This window comes from Macaca fascicularis, chromosome 12 (assembly GCF_037993035.2).
Source record: "Macaca fascicularis isolate 582-1 chromosome 12, T2T-MFA8v1.1".
NCBI lineage: Eukaryota > Metazoa > Chordata > Mammalia > Primates > Cercopithecidae > Macaca > Macaca fascicularis.
In genome coordinates, this window is record NC_088386.1 from 40,680,850 (window position 1) to 40,708,178 (window position 27,329).

Below are 27,329 nucleotides of genomic sequence, written 5' to 3' on the forward strand. Positions count from 1 at the left end.
GAAGGTCTTTGGAGAGGTGGAGAGCTGATTCTCAAAATCAGCTCTGCCACTTTCTAGCTAGGAGGCCTCAAGCAGGTTACCTGAGTTCCACAAGCCTCAATTTCCTCATCTAGAAAATACGAGTAGGGGAATTAAGGGATTTAATGAGATTATACATGAAAAGCGCTTAAGAGCCTGGCATGTATTAAGCACTAATTACATGTCATTTGTATAACGGTGGTGATAGGAATTCTAACATGGCTACCATCAAAGTCTTTGCAATCTGCTAAAGGGGGCAGATAGAAACACATACATAATGCAGAGCAAATCATGCCTTGCTCTCTGTGATCAGAGGATGAGCATGATTAAAGAAGTATTCTTTGAGGAGGTGGAATGGATAGGTGATCTTGGAAGAGAGAAAGGTTTCCGATAGGCAGTGATAGTGTTCAGTATGGGAAGGGTGGATAAATCAAGGCATAAAGTTCTAAATACACCCGATGGACTTGGAACAGTTGACTACCAAGTGCCTGAGACAGAGCACATGTAGCTGATCTCTTAGTATTGAATGTTCCCATGACTCTGCCCTTGGACTCTTCCCTTCTTATCTACCCTTACACCGTTAGGTAAACTTATCTACGTTCCATGGCTTTAAAACTAGCAGTTCACCATTGTACCCAAAATTTAGTTTGAAGAACCCAAATTGAGGTTTCCAGGTAAGCTCTTGTCCAAGGACTTCAGTCTGCATTTATATGTATCTACTTGGATATCTAATGAGTATCTCTTGCAGTTGACATGTACATAAATCAATTATTTATATTTGCTTCTAAAAGTTATCTATTTCCCCATAGTCTTTCCCAGCTCAGTTACTGGCAACTCCATCTTTCCAATTGCTCAGGCCCTTGACTGTGTGTTCTCCTTCATTACTCTCTATCTCTCAAACCTCACATCCATTTCCTCATCAGATCTGCTATTTTAGATTTCAAAATATGTCCACTTTCTCTACTGTTACTATACTGGTGTACTTCCTGGATTACTGCAATAACCTCCAAATGTGTCTCATGGCTTCCTCTTAAGAACATGAAAAATCTCTTTCTGTATTAGTTCATTCTCATGCTGCTAATGCAGACATACCCGAGACTGGACAATTTATAAAATAAAGAGGCTTAATTGACTCACAGTTCAGCATGGCTGGGGAGGCCTCAGGAAACTTACAATCATGATGGAAGGGGAAGCAAACAAGTCCTTCTTCACATGGTGGCAGGAAGGAGAAGAACGAGCCAAAGAGGGAAAAAACCCCTATAAAACCATCATATCTCGTGAGAGCTTACTATCATGAGAACAGAATAATGGTAACTGCCCCCATGATTAAATTACTTCCCACCAGGTCCCTCCCATGACACATGGGGATTATGGGGACTACAATTCAAAATGAGATTTGGGTGGGGACACAGCCAAACCACATCACTTCATAAGCAGCAGCCTACTTAGTTTTATTTGAGTAAGTTGTAGCATACTACTCTTCAAAACACTGCAGGCCCCACCCTGCGCTGCTATTTCATCCAGAGTAAAAGCCAAGTTCTCATAATGTCTAGAAAGCCACCCACAATCTCACCTATTGCCTAGGACCTCACTTCTTTACTTATTTCCTTCTTGATTATGTCATTTTAGTCATACCGAGTCCTTTGTCATTCAACAGATGTGGCTTCACACCCCCAACCTAATGCCTTTCTTCTGCCTATTTCCTCTCCCAGGAAAATTACACCTCCACACATTTTACTTACCTTCTTAAGTCCTTGCTTAAAATTCATCTTTGTTTGTCACATCCTGGTCAGAAGGACTCTACTATTTCTTCTTCCATATCTTTTACTTCCCAATACTACAATATACTATTTAGTAATTTTATTTAATGCTTATCTCTTCTCAAACCCACTAGGGTATAGCTCCTTGAGGGCTGGTGTCATTGTGCGTTCTGCTCAGAGGTTTACTGAAGGAATGATCAGCACATGTAGATTCTTGATACATAAAGAACAAGATAATTAATGTTCTTTCCCCTTTCTCTTGAAATTTGCTCTTACTCTATTGGCAGAAGTAGCCCTCTGAATACACAGTGCCCAGCATTCCTTATTATTTGAAGGGTTTTGTATACAATTTCCATATTCATTGAAGGTTCTCTCCATTGAGAAATGGAGTATGGTATGAAATAAAGAATTGCTTTTTAGTCTATACTTTGAAAGACAACCTTTATTTCTGGAAAATTATTAAAGTTAGATCCATATACAAAAAAATAACCTAATAACATACTGAGTAACTTGGGCAAGCATTCTATGTATTATTTCATTCAAATTCACAGTAATACTGAGTGAGCATCATATCTACTTTAATGATTTGAAAATTAGAGACCAGAGAAGTTTAGTAATTTGCTAAAATTCACACAGAAAATGAACTGTTCTGGAGTTAGAGCCTAGGTTTTTTCTGACTCCATATCACCTATTGATCAGCCACCTTGATATGATAAATTATTAATAGTATCTATTATGTGGATATGCATTATGTGGATGTGAGAAAAAATGAAACTGCACAGTCTCTGAATCTAAAGAGTGAAGAATAAATACTACTTAAAGAAAATATACCTTTATCTAAGACACTTTATCATATTCTTAACTTACCTTGTTTTTAGGCTACCCCAACACAGAACATGTTCTTAGCTGTAGAGAAGCCTTTGTTAAAGATAAATGAGATCATGAGAATTGAACATTCATATACAAAAAACCAATTGGTGAATTATACTTACTAATTTATTCCAAAGATGTATGAACTATAGCCACTTTGGAGTGCAATGCACCAACATTTTCAAGGTGCTATTCAAAGTAGCATCTTATGATGTTTGCTGACTGAAAGTAATCTTTGGAATATTTTATTGCTGGTTTAGATGCTTATTTAAAATTCATTCAAAACTTTGATTAGAACTTCCCAAGAACATTTTAGTACTGTGCTCCTTTGTAAGCCAAATATTGGCTTTTTTGTGTGATGCCTTTCCCATTCTCTTGTAGCTAACAATGATGTTCTTAAAAGTTTCTTTCACTCCTTTCTTCATGCATGTCAGCTGGATTAGGAGGAAGACGCATCTGCTTACACTTCTATTAAGTAGTTTTATATTATATACTTCAAGTCCAGATTACCAACTTGTGTCATTTCCTTTCTTCCTTCCCAGAGAAATCTTATTTTCCTTTTTCGATGCAATTAAGTAATTATTCAGGAGGAGGAATTTCAAGTTCACTTAAGAAAAATACATTTTGTATTTCTTCACTTCCTTTTTCCCTAGTCTTCTGTCAGCCTAACAAGCATAGCAAGAAGATATAGCCCCACAACCACTTTATGCACAAAGTTAGGAGCATAAAATCTCATGGAAAGAGACAGATTATCCACAGAAGACGTTGTCTTGCCACTTCTCTCATGTTAGCGGTGAGAAAGTGAGATCCAGAGTTTAAAGGGCTTTCCTAAAGGCATGCCACTAGAAAGTGACTGAGCCAGGATGAGCATCTCTCTCTTATGAGTTAGGTTATTTTGTTTTTAGAAATTAGGGAACTGATGCTACTTGACTTCTTACTGCCACTATGCCCACAGAAGTGTAGGGGTATCAATTATTATTAAGGGCTTATTGACGTTTTCCCACATGGGCATGTTAGCACATTACAGTTTGGAGAAGCAAAAATATTTGCCTCTGAAACTCCAGATTTATTTGAGAAAGCTAGCATCTGAAAAGAGAAATCCATGTCTCAATTTCCAAGCATCAATGTAACACTCTCTGTGGATTTTCTTATTCTCTTTAAAAAATCTGTGTATGTAGTAAACAAAACCCAGAGTGAGCTTCATATGCTTTCCTTTATAAACCATACTGTAGAAAATAGGTTAGAAAAATCAAATTAGATAACAAGATTTCCAGTGAGATACCTTTGCTCATCTTTAGTTTATCTTCTGCAACTGAGCGTGCATGAAACAGTTCACCCACTATTCTAGCTGCCATCGTTTAGTGCAGTTCCACAGAATGATCCTGTTAACCCAACCTTCAATTTGCTGGGGTTTGAACTCTGAATAACAGCTTGTGAACATAGTTTAACAGCTGGTACAAGGGCTTCCTTTGACTTTTTAATCATATGAATTAAAGTATTTTTAGAGATGCTTTTTAAGATATTCTCCTAAAAATGATCTAATGTATAGAAAGTCAAGTATGGATAAGCCCAAGGAAACTGAAACACAAAGGTAACAGGACTGGGGACACCCATAGACCACACACTTTGCTCACCAAATTGAGATAGTAACTGCAAAGCGTTCATTAAAAATTACATCTTAAGCAATCATCACCTTATGTAATATTACACTGTTCAAATGTATAACATATATTGTGTAGTTGTCTTCAGATTGGCATTATTCAAATACAGGTAAATGTAGCTTCAAAAGATCCATTATATCAAAACCTTAAATTGGCACAGAAACAAATCAGATGGCAGTTAACACACTAAAGGACTATTTGATTGTGACTATAGAATTTCTTAAAAACTGCAAGTCCCTTAATGCAGTGTTTTTCAAATGATAACATTTTTGTGAAATTTAGTGAATGCTGAAATTAATTTAATAGAGTCCAGCCAACACTTTTTATGGAACAAAACAGAATAGAACAGAAAATGTCAGACTGTATCTGATATCACATAGTTAAATTATTGTGTGGAATTTTGTTTTAGCTGTATATGTGTGTGTTTTTGTCCTGGGTAATGCTGCATTTTATTTTCAAATTCTGTTTAGAAATGGCTTGAAAAATATTGGCTCAGAATATATGAATTATGTTTCTGTTACCAAAATTCTTACTATTCCAATTTATCTTCTTAGGGATATATCTAGCACATATAATCTGGCATGTAGAGAATAATAATATTGACACGTAGCAAAGTTCAGTTTTTAACAACTTCCAGAAAAATTCCCAGACTAGGTAAAGTGCTTTGTAGTGAGAAAATATATTTTACTTTAGCATTGCTTGGTTTTTAAACTATAAACATGTGTGAGTATGAGCATTTTACTAAAACTTTTTCTTTATTATTTATTCTAGCATGAGTTTTCTTACATACTAAAATGTACAGGGAATAAATTCGTTACACCTGGATATATTCTTGCTTTACCATGTGAGCAGACTGCTGCTTTGGGGTGTAGGACAATGCTTTTTTTTTAACTTATATCTGGCTTAACACACTTCATAAAGTACAAAAACAACTATTAACCAATTGGAATCATTTGACCAAAAAACAGAGGAAAGAGAAGTTAAACAAGAAACAAACACACAAAATCAGGGCATTTGATGCAATGAGTCATGAGCCTTTCTAATTTATAATTCTGTGATTTCTCTAATGGGTTAATTCCCTAGTATACACGATGCAGTGTACTGCTGGTTGTCTGGATTTGCACAGTCAAGCTTTCTTCTCATAAACAGAAAGATGCATGTGTTCCTTTTGCACCCCCATCCACCTCTTCTTTCTAAGGATGAATATCTATGAGTAGTGTGGGTCATGTACCAATGATTTTGAAGGTTGAAGAAAAAAATAGTGATATATTTAATTCTTAAGAAATAGTACACCTCTTTGTTCTGTAAATACATGACTTACTTATTCCCCTTTCTGACATTGGATCTTAACAAGACTATTGAGAACAAAATTTTACCTTTGTTTGTGACTCAGTATAGGCTGTATTTGTTTTAATTTTTAAAACAATTTGATTAACTGCATAAAACCAGATAAGTACAGAGAAATAAATGAAGACAGTTCCATTCATTGAAAGGGCTCCGGACTGGTCATAGAACAAGAAAATGCATTGAGACAATGGATTCAATAACTGATATGGCTCATTGTGGTGAGGCAATAAGGCAAGAAGTAACAGAGGAGAACAGATTTTGGATAGCTTTTGAATACTTTTCTTGCCATGTGATGAAATGGTTGCTTAAAGCAGCTGGCTGCATTTAATTATTTTTATTTCAATTTTATTTTTTTAAAAATGTGGTTACTTCATAGACACATTTATTTTCCAACATCAGCTCCTTAGTAGTATAATATAGAATGCCTCATTAGCAATGGAAAATGGGCTTAAGTTTGTAGCAGGAATGTTCTGAATAATGTTTTTAGATGTGGAAGAAGTTAGCAAGGGAGATTATAGAACTTCTCACTTCCCCCTGGAGATCTTTAAAACAAGTAAAAACTTTTTATTTAATCCACAAATTTTACATCAGATCTATCCTCATTTACTGGTGCTGCCTTCGCTTTACTAAGTTCTCTTCCTTTGTTCTTCCTCATGCTGCCTTTGCTTGAAGAAGTCTCATGAGAGAACAGAAATAAGCCTTGGAAGGAGGCTATGGGTACTGCTCTGGCAAATAGAATGCCTACATTGCACCCCAGTTCTCTCTAGTTTCCAATCTAGCTTTCTCATTTATCATTTAAGGGAGTTGGATTAGTGCATCAGTTTTCAAAATGTAGTATCTGGACCGGCAGTATTAGAAGCACCTGAGAGCTTGTTAAAAATACAAACGTTCAGGTCCCATACCAAATTAACTGAATGAGAAACCGTGGGAGTTCAAGGAAATGTTGCACTGCTGTACACTCAGATATGGCATGTTCTGTCACAATTGAAAGACCTGAGCCATTCAATCAAATACATGAAAAACACAGTGAAAACGACAACAGAACACTACATGAGCAGACAAAATCCCTTACCTGTCAGTGCCCACTGCCCAGTAAGACCCAAATATTCGCATATTGAGTGTTTGCTCACACTTATTTAAACCAAAAGTATTATTTGTCCTAGATGGCTCAGACACAGTTCATCTACGGTCAACAAATTCAGTCAAAAATATTCATTGAGTACCTTGTACGTGCTGTGCACTGTGCTAGGCACAGAGGATACACTGTGAAGATGGCAGGCACCAGACAACTGCACCCTGTCCTCTGCAGACATGAAAAAAAAAAAAAAAAAAACATTTCAAGAACCAAAACAGGCACTTTGGCTGCTGATGCCACCAAAAAAAAAAAAACAAAAACAAAAACAAAAAACAAAAAAAACTTTTTATTTTTCCAATAGTTTCTACTCTGCAGGTGGAAAAGCCTTTCCTACCAGAGAGGATGTTTATATCCCCCCGATGAAATTTCCTCAGCCTAACAGTATGTTTACTAAGCATGCTATCTTTAGGGCATTCTAAAGAAAGGCAAACTGCAGTACCAGAAAGTGCCGCAGCTGAGATGTTTGCAAGCGCCTCTAACTCAAGTCTGAAGGGTGAAGCTGAAGCATCGGCCACAGCTGGAAGAATGGGGAGCAGAGCACTGGCAGTGGGCAAAATGGTTATTCATTTCCTCTCTTGTGATCTTTCATCTTTCATTTTTGTGAATCTCAATGCATAGTTGAGACTTTTCCCAGATTCACAATCAGCTCTGATTATCTGCCTCCTCTCTCCACTTTTCCCTTTTTAGTTTCTTGGATGCTGTTAGAGGAAAAAGATAAAAACTATCTGGCATGGAACATTCTTGCCTTTCTTCCTTTTTTTTTTTTTTTTTTTTTTTTTTTTTTTTTAGGTCACTTAGTATTTGTCTAAGATTTGAGAAAAACAACACAGTGAGACCAAAGGATAAAGAGAGGCAGAAAGTGTTGTTTCTCTTCAAATATGTTTTTCATCTCTGACCTCATAGAAGAACTTTGCAGTGCTTCCAGACATAATATTTACATAATTTTAAGCAGGTAGTGATTCTTTTGGTGACAAAATTATTATACAGTGTATATCCCTGCTTATGCTCTCATAGTTTCATAGCTTTTTATTTTCCTTGAGATTTAATAGATGTGGACAATTTGGTTTGAGTGAATAGCCTAGCAACAGTTTGATTGCTTTAAGCTACTCATAAATTTTTGCTTACCTGAGCATCAACTCTTAAAGTCCCTATAATTATTCTAATCCTCTGTACGAAACAACAAGATCACATAGTTGTTGAGGATTTCCTAAGTGCAGTAGACTGAGAGGCACAGCTTGGGCTGCAGCCTCAGAGCTCCATAATCCTTGAGGCTAGTTTCTTCTTCATCCTGCACAGAGGTTTCCGGTGGTCTGCTTCAAGTCTTACTCAGCGATGAGATTCATCAATAAATGAAATATACATGGAAAGTTATGTGGCTAGATTTTGAAAAATAAAAAATAAAAAAGAAAGCTTCAAATTTGAGGGAGAGTGGATATATCAAATGATAGAATCACAAGCCCTGCTGCCTTCAGCCCCCAACTACAGATGCTAAAAGGTACTGAGAAATGATAAACCACTAGGATGACTAGACTAACTCTAATATAAATACATGTGATGGGAATAATGTAAGGTCCTACACCTGAATTCAAAACCAAAATACACAAAGAACTGGGGGGGATATGACTTAGCAACAGCATGTGTGAAAGTGTCTTAGGCATTTAGTTGACAATCAACTCAGTGGGAGTTAACAGTAATGTGGCTGCCAAAAAAGACTGATGGGCCCTGAGGCTGCATTAATAGAAGTGTTGTGCAAGAGTAAGGGAGATAATGGTGCCACTCTGCCTGATGCTTCACACACAATACTTGAAGGGTGCAGTCAGCCCTGTGGGCTCCACATGGACCCATTTGCAAGGAATAGTGACAGTTAAAAGACAGTATGCACTATAGCACAGCACGTAAGGAACAGTTGTGGGAATTGAGAAGGCTTACCTTTAGAAAAGTCTTGAGAAGGACATGGTGTCTTAAATAACAGACTTGGCAAAAAAAAAAAAAAAAAAAGAGTTAGAGTTATTCTGAATGATCAAGAAGAAATGGAACCACATTGTAGAATCCTTGGAGGGATAAACTAGAAAAATAATATAGGCATGGATGTCAGACAGATCTAACATGGAACTCTGGCTTATAAAGCTACTCTATGAGTTTGAACAAGTTTATTTTCCTCTTCTTCACCTCTATTTTCATATTAATAATATGAGGAAGATCTCTATTTTATAGATTTGATATCAGGATTAGAAAAATGCACTAAAAGTACAGAGCATGGTGCTTGTTGGAGTATGTACTCAGAATCTACAACAGCTGTGATAAGAATCAGAGGTATCTAGCGCATAATGGGCAATACTGGGAAGAAATGAATGAAATTATCCTCATTAGAAATGTTCGTAATACTAATGGACCAAAGGACATATACAGTGTTGGAAGTGGATAGGTAATTAAATAGCTGACGTATAGGGTTTTTTGTTGATCTTTGTTTCTGTATCCTGAGAACTGTGATGAACATTTATTATGTAGCTGGATACACAGAAAAAAAACCACATTAAAACTAAAAAGAAAACAAAAAGCTATCAATCTATGAAGGAAATTATGCATTTTTTTCCTCTTATATGTTTTGTAAATATTTAGAAAGATGATGATATTTTCTTTTAAAAATAGAAACCTTCTCTGGGCGTGGTGGCTCACGCCTGTAATCCCAGCACTTTGGGAGGTCGAGGCAGGTGGCTCACAAGATCAGGAGATTGAAACCATCCTGGCTAACACAGTGAAAACCCATCTCTACTAAAAATACAAAAGTTAGCCAGGTGTGGTGGCGGGCTTCTGTAGTCCCAGCTACTTGGGAGGCTGAGGCAGGAGAATGGCTTGAACCTGGGAGGCAGATGTTGTAGTGAGCTGAGATCATGCCACTGCACTCCTGCCTGGTCTACAGAGTGAGACTTCATCTCAAATAAATAAATAAATAAATAAATGTAAATAAATAAATAAAAATAAAAACAGAAATTTCTTGAAAGGACTGCATTAGAAGGTATTAAAAGCATCATTGAGTAGGGAACAATGTGGAGAGATGGGTTAAAATTATCCTGAATATTATAAAATAATTTTTTCTAAATTATCTGAATAGGCAATTTATTTCATAGTTCAAAAATCAGCTGATCATCCAGTTGGAATCCTAATTATTTAATACTTAGAATAGAATTCTTTGAGCTGTGCTGAGAAGATTGTATACATGGTTTTCTTTCATATAGCCTTGAGTCAGGTGACTTGTAATAGGGCTTACACCATCAGTATCTATTTCCTCTCTTTATACTTAAGGACCTGAGCATGTATCTGGAGTAAAGTATGTTTCAAATACAGTCTCTTAAATTATGATTAAACACTACTTGTGGTATTAAAATTTTCTCAGTTGATTTGTTGCAATTCTGATGTTACATCAAAATAAACTGTCCCACCAAACCCACTGCTGTTCAGGAACACAATCCAGAGTCTGCAAATGACCTTCCTCAATGTTGAAGGCTAGTCATTATGTAGAAACTGAAAAACTGAACCTAAGCCCTAACCACGGGCTCTCCTTTTTTTTTTTTTTTTTTTTTTTGAGACAGTGTCTTGCTCTCTTGCCCAGGCTGGAGTGCAGTGGCACAACCTCATCTCACTGCAGCCTCCCCCTCCTGGGCTCAAGCAATCCTCCCATCTCAGCCTCCTGAGTAGCTGGGACTACAGGCATGTGCCACCATGCCTGGCTAATTTTTTCTTCTACTTCTTTTTAATTGTTGTAAAGATGGGATTTTGTCATGTTGCCCAGGCTGGTCTGAAACCCTTGGGCTCAAGCAATTCTCCTGCCGAAGTACTGTGATTACAGGTGTGAGCCATCGCACCAAGCCTGGGCTTTCTATTTTTTACGGTTTCTTTTAAGTATTAAAGAAGTGTGCATTCATAAGGACACACTTTTTTTTATCTCTTTTGGTCATAGGTATATCCTAATAAATATTCATAGTAGGGCACATTAAATCTTCATTTCATGTACCTAACCTTCCTGCCCCGAAACAACTGTTTTGAAGTTAGACTAAAGTGGCATAAGAACTGGTGTCGGGGAACACTCAGTCTAGATGACCTCACCTTTGGGTAGCTGAATACTCAGCCTTTGTGCTATGTCAGTGGAGGAACCAGTGAAGATGAGGGGTCATACCAGAGGAATGAGTGCTGTAATGTGTCCATCATTGTGAGTATTGATTACCATTTCCTTTTCTTGATTTCAGGTAAACCTCAGGTTCTCCTCCTGCATTTTGCTGAATATATGTCTTGATGACAAGCCTTCTGCTGATGAGCTGTGTTTCTGAACCAATCATGGTAGAAGTCAATTAAAGTGTCTCTCACTTGTGGTTTCTCAAAGATATGTTATCACAAAGACTCTCATACTCCCTTTTCTCTGATCTCCATTTCCTTTTCTACATTTGTGTGCTGAATCTGTTTAGCTTTATAGTTAGTACAGTTACATGTCCACTGAAAAGTGGGAATTAATTTAATTACCAGTGAAGTAACAAAAACTTAGTTTGGCAATGGATTTCTTCTATAATCCAAAGCCAAGTTACCTTTCCACTCATGGCTCTAAAGATTACTCAACTGTGTAAATCATCTGTGCCACATGGAATAACTCAAAGTAAGTTCTTTCACCTCCTACTCATTCTCTGTATGCCAAATAAAACCCCACCTCTTTTGGAGAGTCCATACACTGTGCAGAGAAGGCTGTGAGGTATTTATGATATTTAATCCAGGAGGAACTTAAGTGATGTGTGTATTAGAAATAGAAAGCAAAGAATGGCTATGCTGCAAATATTATCACGAAGACATTTATAAATGTATTACAAATGCATGTTTCCCCCTAAATAATTGACAAAAAACTATTACTTGCCTTAAAAACAATGCACAATTAATGAATGCAAGAAATTAAACCTCCACACCATAATTTTTATATTCAAATAATTTGCTTTTACCTGAAAATGAACATATTTGATGAATTACTATAGAGGTGATAGAATCACTGTATAAACTCACTGCAAAAAGAAGATACTTCTCTCCTTCCATCTTTCACCACTTAAAAAAATTCCTCTGGTGCAATGATTATAACATAAAATGAAACATTAATGAAAGCAAAAGAGCAGAAACCTAAACCAAGCAAGTTAATTCAAATATTTGCTTCACTTCAGTAACATAACATATCATTTATAAGGTCATGGTTTTACTTATGTAAAACGATGGACATAGTGAAGAGATATATATATATATATATATATATATATATATAATATGCACACAATTATTTAATATATGTATATATGTACTTATTTAATAAATGAGATAAAAGTTAAACATGTTAGAATAAAATAATATATAATGTATTTTAATGATATCTTTTTGGTTTTTAAATAAAACTGTGGATCTTTAAATATAATTTTTTAATGTTAAATGTGAATAGAAATGTTCAAAAGATTATATCTGTATCTCCAGGGTGGGCAAGTTTCACTACGGGAAATGAGATTGTTGACTGAGAAAAAAAGAATGTTATTTCCCTTTCTGTATACATATGTTGCTGATATTTGATCATTACATGTTATTATTTTATAATAAAATAAAAATGTTGAGTGATAGTGATTTTTGTTATATTTTAAACTGATATATCCTGGCTTCATTCAAAGTAATGCACAAACATATTGCCACTATTTTTATGTAAACCCAATCTTTGAGCAGAATATATAGATTATTCTTCAAAGACATTTGTTAATAGATAGAGGGTAGAAAGACGATGCTATGTATTTCCAAAAGTTTTTCCTAAGCTTGATTTTTAGACAGGAGGAAGAAGAGAGGAGAAAAAAGAAGGAAGACAAACAGAAGAAGAAAATGAAGGCCATATTTCTGCATGCTTGTACTACCCATACATATGTGAATTTTTTGTTTCTGTTTCATGTGCTTTCCTCTTTGCTAATGGTCACATGCATTCATTGAACCCTTCAAAATTGCCACAAATATGATCTCAAGTTAAAGGAAATGTAAATGCTGATTGGCTAATGAATAAGGTTGAATTTTGTATGATGTCGCCATGTGTCTGGCATTTTGATGTGCCATAGTGAAATCTGATCCAGGTTGTTGCCTTTTAAATCAACATATTGGACAATGACTGTTATATCCTGAAGGAACAGGAGTGTTAATGACTAAGTACCAGTGTAATTGCAGCACATATGGATAGAAGTTAGGCCTGGTGGAATTTAGGACTCATGGAATAGTGCTTTTAATAGGACTTAAAGTACAACTTGGAATATGGGAATAACTTGTTCTATATTCTATACTGCAAATAATTAGGGATAAAGAGTATCATAATGCCAAGCCCCTTTTATCTTTTAAAATTTTTTTATTTTTTTACAAAATATTAGCCGGGCATGGTGGTGGGCACCTGTAGTCCCAGCTACTCGGGAGGCTGAGGCAGGAGAATCGCTTGTACCTGGGAGGCAGAGCTTGCAGTGAGCTGAGATTGCACCACTGCACTACAGCCTGGGTGGCAGAGCGAGACTCCGTCGCCAAAAAAAAGAAAAAATATATATATATATATATTACAAATAAATAAATAAATATATATATATATTTGTAATTTGTATGAGTATATGGTAGATGTATATATTTGTGGGGTACATGAGATATTTTCATACAGGCATGCAATGCATAACAATTACATCAGGATAAATGGTGTATTTATCATCTCAAGCATTTATCATTTTCTGTGTTACAAATATTCCAGTTTTACTCTTTTAGTTATTTTTATATACACAATTATTACTGTTGATTGTAGTCTCCCTGTTTTGCTATCAAATATTAGATCTTATTTATTCTCTTTTTTTTTGTACCCATTGACTGTACCCATTCTCCTTCTCACCCCCCATCCCCCACTATCTTTCCCAGCCTCTGGCAACCATAATTCTACTCTCTATATCCGTGAGTTCAATTGTTTTAATTTCTAGCTCCTACAAGTATGTAAGAACATGCAAAGTTTGTCTTTCATGCCTGGCTTGTTTCACTTATTAGACGTCTTCTACTTTTATCCATGTTATTACAAATAACAGAATCTCTTTTTTTTTTTTTTTTTCTTTTTTGGCTGAATAGTACTCTATTGTGTATATGTACTGTACTTTTTGTTTTTTTGTTTTTTTTTGTTTTTTGTTTGTTTTTGAGACGGAGTCTTGCTCTGTCACCCGGGCTGGAGTGCAGTGGCCAGATCTCAGGTCACTGCAAGCTTCGCCTCCCGGGTTTTCGCCATTCTCCTGCCTCAGCCTCCCGAGTAGGTGGGACTATGGGACTACAGGCGCCCACCACCACGCCCGGCTAATTTTTTTTTTTTTTTTCTGTATTTTTAGTAGAGTCGTGGTTTCATAGTATTACCCAGGATGGTCTCGATCTCCTGACCTTGTGATCCACCTGCCTTGGCCTCCCAAAGTGCTGGGATTACAGGCGTGAGCCACCGCGCCTGGCCTGTATTTTATTTATGTATTTGCCTGTTGATGAACAGAGGTTATTTCTAAATCTCGGCTATTGTGAATAGTGCTGCAATAAACATGGGAGTGCAGATGCACTAATTTTCTTTCTTTTGGGTATATATCTAGCAGTGGGATTGCTGGATCATGTGGTAGTTTTATTTTTAGTTTTTTGAGAACCTTCTGTACTGTTCTCTATGGTGGCTGTTGTAATTTGGATTCCCACCAACAGTGTATGAGAGTTCCATTTCTCCACATCCTTGCCAGTTTCATTATTGTCTGTCTTTTGGATAAAAGCCATTTTACCTTGAGTGAGATGATATCTTCTTCTTTTGATTTGCATCTCTCTGATGATCAATGAGGTTGAGCATCTTTTCGTATATCTTTTTGCCATCTGTATGTCTTCTTCTGAAAAATCTCTATTCAGATCTTTTGCACATATTTAAATAGGATTATTGTAATTTTTTTCCTATTGAGTTGTTTGAGCTCCTTATACATTCTGATTATTAATCTCTGGTCAGATGGATGGTTTGCAAATATTTTCTCCCATTCCATGGATTGTCTCTCTTTGTTGATTGTATCCATTGCTGTGCATAAGATTTTTAACTTGATGTGATCCCATTTGTCCATTTTTGCTGTGGTTGCTTGTGCTTGTGAAGTATTAAGAAATTTTTTTCCTAATCCAATGTCCTAGAGAGTTTCTCCAACACTTTCTTTTCATAATTTCCTAGTTTATGGTTTCAGATTAAGTCTTTTAATCCATTTTGATTTGATTTATATAGATGGGAAAGATAGGGGTCTTAGCTTCATTATTCTGCATATGGATATCCAGTTTTCCCAGTATCATTTATTGAAGAGACTGTCCTTTCTCAATGTATGTCTTGGCACATTTGTCGAAAATGAGTTTGCTGTAGTTGTATGGATTTATTTTGGGTTTCTCTATTCTGTTCCATTGGTGCTGAGCCCCTTTTCTTATAAATAAATACCTTAAAACCCATCAAACGAAAAGGAAACCCTTTAAGTGTATACGACTATCTATCAACCGTATAAGGAGAGTAGCTGGAGAGGAAGACAAATCATGATACAATCCCTCTTCATAAAAGGTTCACAGTTTACTAGGGAAAAAGAAGAAAAACATGAAACTATATATATATATATATTTTTTTATTTATATATATATAAAATATATATACATTTATATATATATAAAATAAAAGAAGAAAAACATGAACCTATATATGAAATATATATGTGTGTGTTTATATATGTATGTACATACATGTGTGTATATATACATATATGTATATACATATATGTACATCTATATATACAAAATATACACATGTAAAATCAGTTTATGTGATATGATATAGGCAATAAGTTTTATTAGAACTTAACATTGAATCATGTGCGTTGAAATACAGATGATCCCTAACATTAAATCATGGGCATTGAAATACAGATGATCCCTAACCTATGATGGTTTGATATACCATTTTTCAACTTTATGATGGTGCAAAAGCCATATACATCAGTAGAAATCATAATTCAGTACAGTATTCAATATAGTTCATAAGATATTCAATACTTTATTATAAAATAGACTTTGTGTTATATTATTTTGACCAACTGTAGGCTAATGCCCATGTTCTGAGCACATGTAAAATAGCGCAGGCTATGATGTTAGGTAGACTAGCTATTTTCAATTTATTATGGGTTTATTGGGACATAGCCCTATTGTAAGTCAAGGAGCAACTGTAGTTCTGTTGAGGAGGTAGTTCTGCAACTAGATCTTTGGAGAGGAGTAGAATTTGAATAGGAGAAAGAGGAAGAGAAGGAAAGTAATAAACATTACTATCAGAACACCACCAATACAGTATAAAATAGAGCCATAGGCCTTTTTGGAAAAGGATGAAGCATAGACCTAACGATGATTACCTATGGAACTATGCTTGACAGGAGGGTAACAGGGAGGATTTTTGCTGGTGGAATTAAGAGGGATAAAGATGGAATGCTGAAAACAACATCCCTGAATACACTGTAGCCCTTGATCAGAAATAATAGGTATAGATCCTACTCTTTTTTCCCATCTTTTTAGTAGAGGAGGGCAAAGTAATATTTTCCTAACCAAGAAGAACTGCATTCACATTTAAAAGTGCTTCTTGTTTAGGTATCATCTTACCGTTATGAGATTCCACGTCGTTATGATAGATTTTGGATACTGAAGTTAGGAAAAGAGTTGTCATTTTAAAGTAGAAGTGTTTATGTAAGTTGGCACTGCAGGTACTGTATTATTACATGTGTATAACACAGTTCTCAGTAGCAACTGTAACAGTTCAGGTTGCTATTCAGAGATACATTTACTTTATTTCACCAGCTTTTAGCTGTCTCCAAATGTTTACATGAAGGTGGGGTAGGAGACAGGAGAATAATGTGGCTGTGATTATGAGGCTTTCTGCAACATAATAAACCAAAACAGTAATGCAGAAATGATTTGAAAATAAATCCCAGGTTTACACCTACCCACCAGCAGAAAGAACAGGGTCTGGTGATCTGAACACAAAAATACCTAACATAGAAATATAGACCACAGACATATCCCCTCAAGCAAAGAACTCAAGAGGACATTTGCTTGGTGGTTACTGACACAGCTTTGGAGCCAAACTGCCTGGATGTAGATCCTGGGGTCATCATTTGCTATCTGTGCAACTTGGGAAAATTGCTTCACTTCTGCAGGCCCCAATTTTCCCATCATAACCTGCCTCATAAAGTTGAAATGAGGGATGAAAGAATTACCATTTGTTAAAATCTGAGAACAGTGCTCTGCAGGTGTCACTCAAATAATGTGAGCATGTACGATGCTCCTTGACTTACGATGGGGTTATGCACCAATAGACCCATCGTGAGTTGAAAATATGGTAAGTCAAAATGCACTTAATAACACCTAATGTACCACCTAATGTATCACAGCTTAACCTGGTCTACCTTAAACGTGCTCAGAACACTTACATTAGCTTGCATTTAAACAAAATTATCTAACACAAAGCCTGTTTTATAATAAAGTCTTGAATAACTCATATAATTTTAAAAATACTGAGCTGAAGGTGAAAAATTGAATGATTATATGGTACTTAAAGTATGTGTATAACAAAAGTGATGCATGTTCAGTAGAAATGAATGTGTAAAGTCAGAAATTATAAAGTCGAAAAATTATGCATCAAACCATCATACATCTGGGACTGTCTGTAATGTATCATCCAAAACAGAACACTTTTAATAGAAAAGGGGGTGCTAAAAGCATTGAAGTTTACATATTTCAAAACGTTTATGTATTGATCACAAAAGGTCTATGTATAAACTAATATTAGCTTATTCAAAAAATATTTTCAAAAGGAAAACTTTAAAAATATATATTCATAACCATTAAAACAAAATATTTTATTATTGAATATTATGAAGAAATAAAAGAAGAACAATTATTTCTGGTATATTTTCATGAACCTTAGTCCATTTTCTTTTTTGAACTTTTATTTTAGTCTCTCTCTGTCATTCAGGCTGGAGTGCAGTTGCACAATCATGACTCATTGCAGCCTCAAACTCTTGGGTTCAAGCAATCCTTGCTCTTCAGCCTCTAAGCAGCTGGGACTATAAGTGTGCACCACCATGCCTGGCTAAGTTGTTTATTTTATTTTTGTAGAGACAAGGTATCACTATGTTGCCCAGACTAGTCTCCAACTCCTGGCCTCAAGTAATCTCCCTGTCTCAGCCTCCCAAAGTGCTGGGATTAAAGATGTGAGTCACTGTGCCTGGCTAATTATTTTTTTGCTTGTTTGTTTGTGTCTGTGTCTAATATTGTGTTACTGGTTTTGGTCCCTAAAACAAAAAACACTTTCTCAGTGTTTTTATTTTTAATTTTTTTGAAACAACTTTATTAGGTATAATTTATGTGCCCTAAAATTTACCCATTTTAGTATACAAATTAATGTTTTTAAATAGATTTACAAAGTTGTGCTAACATCATCACAAAGGCTTTCTTTTGTTTTAGTTTTTCGTAAAATTACCTGCAAAGTTCTTCCAAGTTTCTTTTCATGGTTATTTAACTCGAACATATTGATGCCTTTAATTGACTCTTCTTTATGGACCATAATATTTTAAATGAGGAAATTATCTGTTAACAGATACTGAAGTACTTGGTAAGTAGAATTTAGTAGCAAATTCTACTAAAGAGTGGATATTCTGACTTCTAATTTTCTTGAGTATAAAAATATGCACATAAAAGCAGGACAAAGAGTGAGTAGCGAATTGCAGGGCTGGCAGGCAGGATGTAGTATTAAAGTAGTATCAATTTTAAAAATCAAGTATCACACAACCACCAAACTGGTTCTACGCCAGCATCAGTTTATAACACTGTAATGCCACATATCTAATTTTAATTTTTTTAGTAGCCATATTAAAAATATAAAATTAAGCAAGCAAAAAATAGTAAAAATATGAATGATTCCACCTAAATATTTTCACAGGTACTGACTCTTTTCTTCATTTGCATTCACTTTTGCCAATACAAAACAATTTTCATAAGATGCCACTTTTCAGGAAAATAAAGTTGTCATGATTAAATTGTCAGGATATTTTGCAGGACAATTTTAGAATTTGAAAGGTAAATATGGAACAGTATTTGAACATTCATTGCTTAAATTTCTCAGTTGTCCCTTTGTCGTTACAAGTATGAATTTTAATTCTTTTTTGTTTGCAAGCCTTGTTTTTCATTATCCTGTATTACAAAACTGATAATTCAAAATGATAATTTCTGGGGCCTCATTTAAAAACACACTTTAGGGAGGCCTTCCAAATGATTTCTAAGAGTAATATAAAATTATAAAAGTTTCAATACTTTTAGAATATTTTAGAGTATTTAGGCTTACTTGTAAAACAGCTTTTCAAAGGCTCAAACATTTCTAAAATTGATTTGTTGATGGACAATGAAAAATATGTATTGCTATTTTTATATAAAATTATCATTAGTCATCTGCTTCATCCGAAAAATTCTGCATTTTAGTTAGTCCTAAAGTGTAGAAATTTTTAAAAATTATGAATTCTGACTACAGATACTTCTATTTCAATTGGAGATTTTCAGAGTTTGGAAACAAAATTATAAATTATGTATGCACCATAGCCAATTCAAGTGTATTTCATTCCAAATGTTTCTTAATTTAGTAAGAGTGTTTTTTAAATGATAATTTCCTTTACCAATATTTATATTTATAATTACAAAGCAATTTTATTTTTAATTTTAACTTTTAATTTTAATTTTTAATTTTGATTCATTTTAGCAAAGTGAACTACTCTAAACTTTACTTTGATTTTATAAATTGTATGAAAATACTGATTTGGGGAATTGTCCATTTGAAGGCTCTTTCTTCATATATATATATACACACATACACACACACACACACACACATATATACAAATAATCTTTTCCTACTGTAGTGCTTGAATTTATTTCCCATGAACTATATTTAAGGCATTCTAAAAATGATTGTCCCAAAGACAGTCAAAGATGGCTTTCTAGAGGAAGCAATGCCTAAACTAAGTCTTTTGTTTTGTTTTGTGTTTTGTTTCTCTGAAGGATCTAATCAAAAGAATATAAAACTACCATAATTTCACCATTTACAAAGTTCTGTTAATACAGCCAATACATCAGCAGATATCATTTCCACTTTTGTATGTACATAAGAAAATTTGGTCTGAAACCTGAGAAAAATTAATGAAAAATATTAATTTGAACTAAATGGAAATCATTGCTGTTATAGTGATATGTAAACCTATCTTCTTTAGTTATATTTGTTAAATTTTTTTCTTTGGCACAGTCATCTATGAACTGACTCTGTCTCAAAAAAAAAAAAAAAAAGAAAGAATGAAAAAAAAAAAAAATCCTAGGACACGGCTAACAGGAATGGGGACAAAGAGTGTGAGTTTGGCATCCCCAAGCAAATCTGATAATATAATCTCCCCTACATAAAAGTCACTATTTTTTCTTACTATCCGTGCATAGATTAACTGAAACACGCATGGGTCAATCTAAGGAAAGAATGAGCCCAGTCTGGGTGCGGTAGCTCATGCCTGTAATCCCAGCACTTTGGGAGGCTGAGGTGAGCCAAGAGGATTGCTTGATCCCAGGAGTTTGAGACCAGCCTGGGCAACATAGGATGACCCCATCTCTTAAAAAAAAAAAAAAAAAAAAAAAAAAAACCAAGGAAAGAAAAAGAAAAAGGAAATTATCCAGGCATGTTGGTGTGGCCCTGTGGTTCTATCTACTCGATGGGGTGAGGTGAGAGAATCGCTTTAGCCTGGAGGCTGAGGCTGCAGTGAGATATGATCACACCACTGTACTCCAGCCTGGGTGACAGAGCAAGACCACCTAGAAAAAAGAAAAAAAGAATGATCACAAATTACATTAGTTATGCATGAATTTTCATATAACATATTTTAATATTGGTTTGCCTGTGTATGGGCAAATACCAAATTTGGGGCTGGCATGACTCTCTCCACATAGTCTAACCTGTCTCCTTCCCTAGCCACTTACTATTCTTCATTCCATTAGCTGAGAATGCAATTAAGCATCAAGTCTGAATATTTTGTGGTTTTTAAGCATGTCTATTTAGAGGAGACCTAAAAGCTCTACCTTTTTGCTATCCGATGCTACATATAGGAGAAAACAAGCAGATTTTGCTGACAGTGTCAATTAAGGAGTTAAATAAGCAAGGAAAGTCCGTCTGTGGCTAATCTGGGTTGAACGCCACAGGATCACATTAATATTTGTTGAGCACTGCTATAAATGAGGCATCATCCGGTTGTTCTGATACTCACAGTGACCCTGGGTCAGTCCTGTGATCTCTTCAACTGAATTTTCTCTTCTCTTAGGTAGACATGCAAGGTCCTCATGATTGTCTCAAAACTATATAGAATTGAGAAGGTGAGCAGACATGAGTACATTTAGAGAAAAACATGGCTTGGTCCTAATAAATGTTTAGTGAGCTTAACCATTAATATCTTTAACATTCTTGTCTTTCTTTTTATTCCCAGCTGCACTGATGAGGAAACTGAAACAGAAAATCCAGAGTAAATTCCACCAGGCCACACAGCGAGGTATGGTAGAGCCAAGAGAGACTATGAAATCCAGACTCTCACACTAATGCTCTATCAGCTAGACCTCCATGTGAGTCTCCCCAATGTAGGTAGGAAGAGCTTTCCCTAAAATGCTCATAAAGCAAATCAGAGCAATGCTTCATTCCATGTGATTTCTAATTTGAAATGCAAACAATTGCCAATTTGTTTGACTGGTATTTATAATTATTTCCTTGTGAATTACTCATCACTAAATGCTTTATAAATATTTTCTCTTTTTTTCTCAATGTCTATGGAATGATCACAGCATAGAAAATGTTGGCTTTCAAGGACTTATTAATATCTCCTTTTGAAATAACATGTATTTGTAAGACAGAATAAAATCACTTTAAAGAAACAAATCTTGAATTTGATTTCCCGTTCAGACAATGACTTATTTGATGTGCTTAATAAGATGAACTACATAGTGACTTTTATTTAAAGGATCCATTATATAAGAAGTAGAAAAGTAAATATGCACACTTAGATGAGCACGGCCTTGCCAACAGCTCCTTCTGATAGATTTTTAGACTTTACTAAGTTTGTGTAAGCCGAAGGCATCACACTGTATGCATTACTGAATCTAATTTCACTTTTGCCAATAATCAAAAAAAACAAGCTAGTGGCATAATATGGCAGTATGCATCATATGCTTACCATAATCTCAAAATTTAACTCTTTGTGAAGAACTGAGCCAATTATTTCTTTTTCAGCATGAAACCTAATTTAAAGCATTTTTCTAGATGATAAAATAAATACTCCTTTACTCAGAAACTTAACAAATCCAGAATAGAATACAGAACTCAGTAACTAGATTCAGAATATTGTTCATACTCTTTGCTTGCAATCACTTCAATATAAAATGATTTTCAAGGAAGAAAAATAAACAGTAGTTCCCCCCTTTTTTGGTCCTGGTTTCTCCCAACTGGCAATAGCGTATGTGTGTTTTAGTCTGTGCTTTGCAAAACTTGATGTGAATTCAAACCAGCACAAATATTAAAAAATGCAATTTCCACTTTTGAAAGCAAAATTTAGAAGTTGTTAAATATTAGCAATTTGTTTAAGCAAGGGAGGAAAAGGAACCATTAGAAGAAATTCAGAGAAGAGCATTAAAAGGGTCACAAGGATTGACTTATGACATCAAAGGAAAAAAAACAAAAAACACAATGCTAGATCTGTTGCTGGACAAAACCATGGTAAGCCAAAGCTCTGATAGTGATACATACAGTCTGGGGAAAGCAACTTCACATTTTGGTGTAATTGAGGGAGGAAAATGACCCAGTTCTATTTGCTAATAATAAGTATCATTAGGTAAAGATATAGTAATCGAAAGGCAACTCCTCAGATTTAAGTACTATTTAAAGTATCTTTAAGCAAGTGGGTAAGTATGGCAACAACCAAAAATGCTTATTCAACTCAATTCCTACTTTCCCTTCCCAAATCTTAAAATTGGTAAAAAGCAAACAAACAAACAAACAAAACAAAAACAAAAACCAGAGAAAGAGAGAGCTAGTTGGATACCGGTGTCTGAACTCCATACCCCAAGAGGGACCTCGTTTCGTATGACTGCCACAGAAACGAGCACAGAGAGGGGCAAGATAATATAAGGAACAAGGTAGGGGAGAAAAAGATGGTCGTTTTAAAAGGAACGACAAGTTTGGGTGAAACATAAGTCACTCCACAGCCAAGAGAGATTAAAAAGAGCTCAAGAGGGTCATGTTGCTTCCCATTTCCCCTTACCTGATTCTTGCTGCCACTCCATTGGTTAAGTTTTACAGGTTGCAGTAACTGGCAAGGAAGAGGTGTGCCTCTTAGCTGTTCACAATGCAGAATCTTGAAAAGGTTAACATAGTAGCAGTATGACAGGCCATGTAAGTCATTACGTGCCTTATAACTCATTTGTAAGTAGAATGAGAACTGGAGCAAATTAAATGTAAACTCTGCCACAGGACCTCTAAAAACATGTTAGTCATATGGAAAGCAAGGTTTTGTTTTCCATCTAGAAAGGCAAACAAATATTTCCTCACAAATGTGTTACTTTCCTGAGGAGAGCAGAAATGTGAGATAAGTCCATTTGCTGCAAAGTGGTTTAAAGAAAATATATTGGCAGCAGAAGGGAGGTGGTTTAGAGAGAAGATACGTAATAGAATACATATACAAGTACTATGAGCATTGAGATTCAGGTCGGTGCTAATTAGACATTTCCTGATCAGTGAAAATCATAAGACTTTCAAAGTCATGTATTTTAAGAAATAGTAAAATTTATCGGGTAAGATAATATATTTATGACTTACCACAGTATTTTTGTGATGGTTCTGTTCTTCGTGAAGCCTTATTTTGCACTGAAATTGGCACAATTTTACACAATTAACCAAATTTTCTTTTAATAGAAACTCACACACACATAGCACATTCTTTAGTACTAAGATGCTAAAGTTGCTGAACATGCTACAGGTGATTATGGGGCAGTAGTGAAAGAGTTAACTATCCACCATTCCTCCTCCCTACCCTAGACATCCCACTGCGCCTCTGTTATAGACTTAGGCACAGTTCCTAATGGCAAAATCTATTAGGATGCACAATATTCTCCCAAGGGAGCTGGTGGAAGTCCTGTCACTTGAGACATTTAAAACTGCACTGGATAAAGCACTAGAGAGCTGTGAGTGCATGTGTTCCAACCCTCAGGACAGAAATCATGACCTAATGGGTGATTTCTATCCCTTAATGTCTCTGATTCGCTGGGTGTTTTAATAGCTCCCTCATATTTAAGTAGATGAGCAACGGTCTATTTTTTTTTAATGGAACTTGAGTTTGGTCTGTAAAGTGTCAAGACAGAGGTGACAAAACAAACCACAGGGGAGTGGAGGAAGCCTCGTGGAAATTTAGTTGGTTTGAAGGAGGGTTGAGCAAACACAACAGTGTATTAGGGTTTAGCAAATGCCTTGACTTTTTTTTTTTTTTCCAAATGTTTTCAGTTCAAGGAAACCCAAAACACATTTGGCTAAACACTTTTTCCTTAATTTTCAAACCCATGTGTATTTCAAGGGAAATTTAATCCATGTGTTTCTGATTCATTTACACTTAGCTCATCAAAATGTGGTTTCATAAGACCCATTTGATGTCTAAGAAGCCTTGTGAGCTTTTTTTTACAAGTTTTTTTTCTTTGAACCAGGAAGTTACATTTTGCCAAGAGTCAATGGAACTTCAACCAGAAAAGAATCAGTTTTGTTTGGGATCTTGGAATCCTCAAAGTTGGTGGGAGCTAATGAGCCAGGAGGGGAGGAAAGGGGAAGCTGATTCGGAGAGCAGGAACCTTCCCACTTCTAATATGTTATCTGTTCAGATAACTTGAAAATCTAGTTTTCTCTCAGTTTATAGTACAAAATTCATCTTCAATTTTTGAAAATATTGTAGAAAACATGAGGATGAATTTTATTACAGGGTCCAGTGCTGTCATATGATCTGGTAATCGTCCACTAGTGAGTCTGTGGGTGATGAGTATCAGGGCAGTAATGACATATTTATCTTAGAGGCAGTTATTAAGAAGTAACTCACAAAAGTGTTTAGATTGGCCATTTTTTAATATTTAAAAAAGCTTCCTCTGGCTGGTTATTGTCGCTCTGTGCACAACACTACTGGTTCTTTAAGAAATAAGACAAATAAGACTCAGTTCATGTGCTGATTCAGGTGCACACAATCCCCTATCTCATTGCTGGTGTTGCTAAAGAGCATCTGGGGTAAGGAAACATGCATCCGGTCCATCCGTCAAGAGTCCATGAGAAAGCCAACAATGTTTGCACCTGCAGGATGAATTACATCTTTGGTGAGTGTGGGAAGCTACATAATGAGACAGCTGAGTGGCTGACACATTTCTTTTTTTCTTGCTCCTTCTGCACCTTCTTTTTGTACTACCTTCATTTTTCCCACTTCCTCTCCCTTTTCCCCACCTTTATACAATCACCACTAGATAATGGAGCAAATGTGGCACATCCATCCAAAGATGGGTTGACATGGTTTACACATTGCTTTCATTTGGTTGTTCTTTGGATGAATTCTTCCTTGAGAACAAGATAATGAAAACCATACGGTCATTGAGCACACAATCTGCCGTCACTTTGGCTGTTCCCTCACAGCCCATTTCATTTTATAAAGCCTGGTCCCTGAGTTTACGCCAGTAGAAGATCCCAAGCAGGTGGAATTCTGCCCCCTATGGGCTTGCAGAATTCAGCAAACACGGTCAATTTAGTCTTTGCCTGTCTCCCATACATCAGAGAACTTATTTGAAGGGAACATCTCTTGCTAGTCTGATATAGGTTTAGAAACTTGGCCTTCTAAGTATTCATCTAAGTTCTGTTCTGGGACCTTCACTGTAGGAACTGAAGACAAAAGAACCAAAATAGATATCAACAGAAAATTAAAAGAACATTTGAAAGTTTTTTACCTCATGCAAACCTCAAACTCTGAACCACTGCCTAAAGGAAATAAATACTGTGTTATGGTGAGTGAAGGTAAATGTGTACTTCATTTCTGAGATGAGTTTTGACAGCCTAAAACAAAATGATAAATTTTTAACTATGGCAGCAAGTTCAGACAACAGGTGTGAGGGAAAAGAATTATTCATTGATGTAAATTCCCATACCAGTGAGTGAAATGGCTAAAAGCAATAAAATTACAGATGAGGTCTTTGGAAATTAAACAAAAGAAGTTTATTTTCACTTTCTAATTTGTCACCTGCTTTTATTAGACACCAAAGAAACATTACAGAAATATTAAATTATTCTCTGAAAATACAAAGGTATAAACTACTGCAGTTTAAGATACAAGATATTTTCTCTTAAAATTGGCTATGATACTTCTACACTCATAGAACTTATGAAAATAGCCAATCTATTATGGCTAATTTAATTTTCTTTCCCAAAGATACATAATTCAGAATAAAAACTGTAATCAATGCCCAAAACACAAATCTCATACATCTCGCTAATGCTGAGAAATACTGTCAAGTTCTTTTTCAGTACAAATATATGCAATACTTTTAATATATTTTGTTTTTAATTCTCAGAAATCCTTATTATTAATCCAGCAGAACAACCTTTTTATAATATAGAATTATCCTTCCTAAGAGTAGAAGCAAAGTGATTAAAAACAAAATATGGAAAATGCTATAATTAAGAGATAGAAAGAAATTTAGAATAATTTTGTTCAAATTCATAATTTTAGGATTGAAAAAACAAAAATCCAGAGTGTTTAGGAGTTTGTTCAAAGTTCGAAACCTGGATTCTATAAGGTTGGATATCAGAATTCAGCTCTAAATATAAGTTCAGTGCTATTTTAACAATCAATAAAATTTATAAGAGCAATATATTCCTGAGATAGAACACATCAGAAAAGACTATAGAGATTCTTTGAATTTGGAAAGTCCTCACTAGGTAGAAATTCCAAAAAATAGAACAGATAAAAATGGAACTCAGTCATTGAGGTGGAGTTGGAAACCCTAGGGTCTCATTTATTAGCTCCTCTCACCCACTCCTTCTGAGGGCCCTCTGAATACCTTGTAAAAACTCCAAGAGTTTCTTAGGACACTGTCTTAAAACCACCAATAATATTCTCAGTTGTGGTGAGTAGACTCAAAAGTGACCCCAATGACCCTAGAAAATGCCACAGACTGGGTGGCTGAAATAACAGACATTTATTTTCTCGTAATTCTGGAGGTTAGAAGTTTGAGATCAAGGTGTCAGCAGGGTTGGCTTCTGAGGCCTCTCTCCTTGGCTTGTTGATGGCCATCTTCTCTCTGTGTCTTCACATGGTCTTCCTTCTGCACTTGTCTGTCTCTTAATTTCTTCTTATAAGAGCACCCATCGTTGTA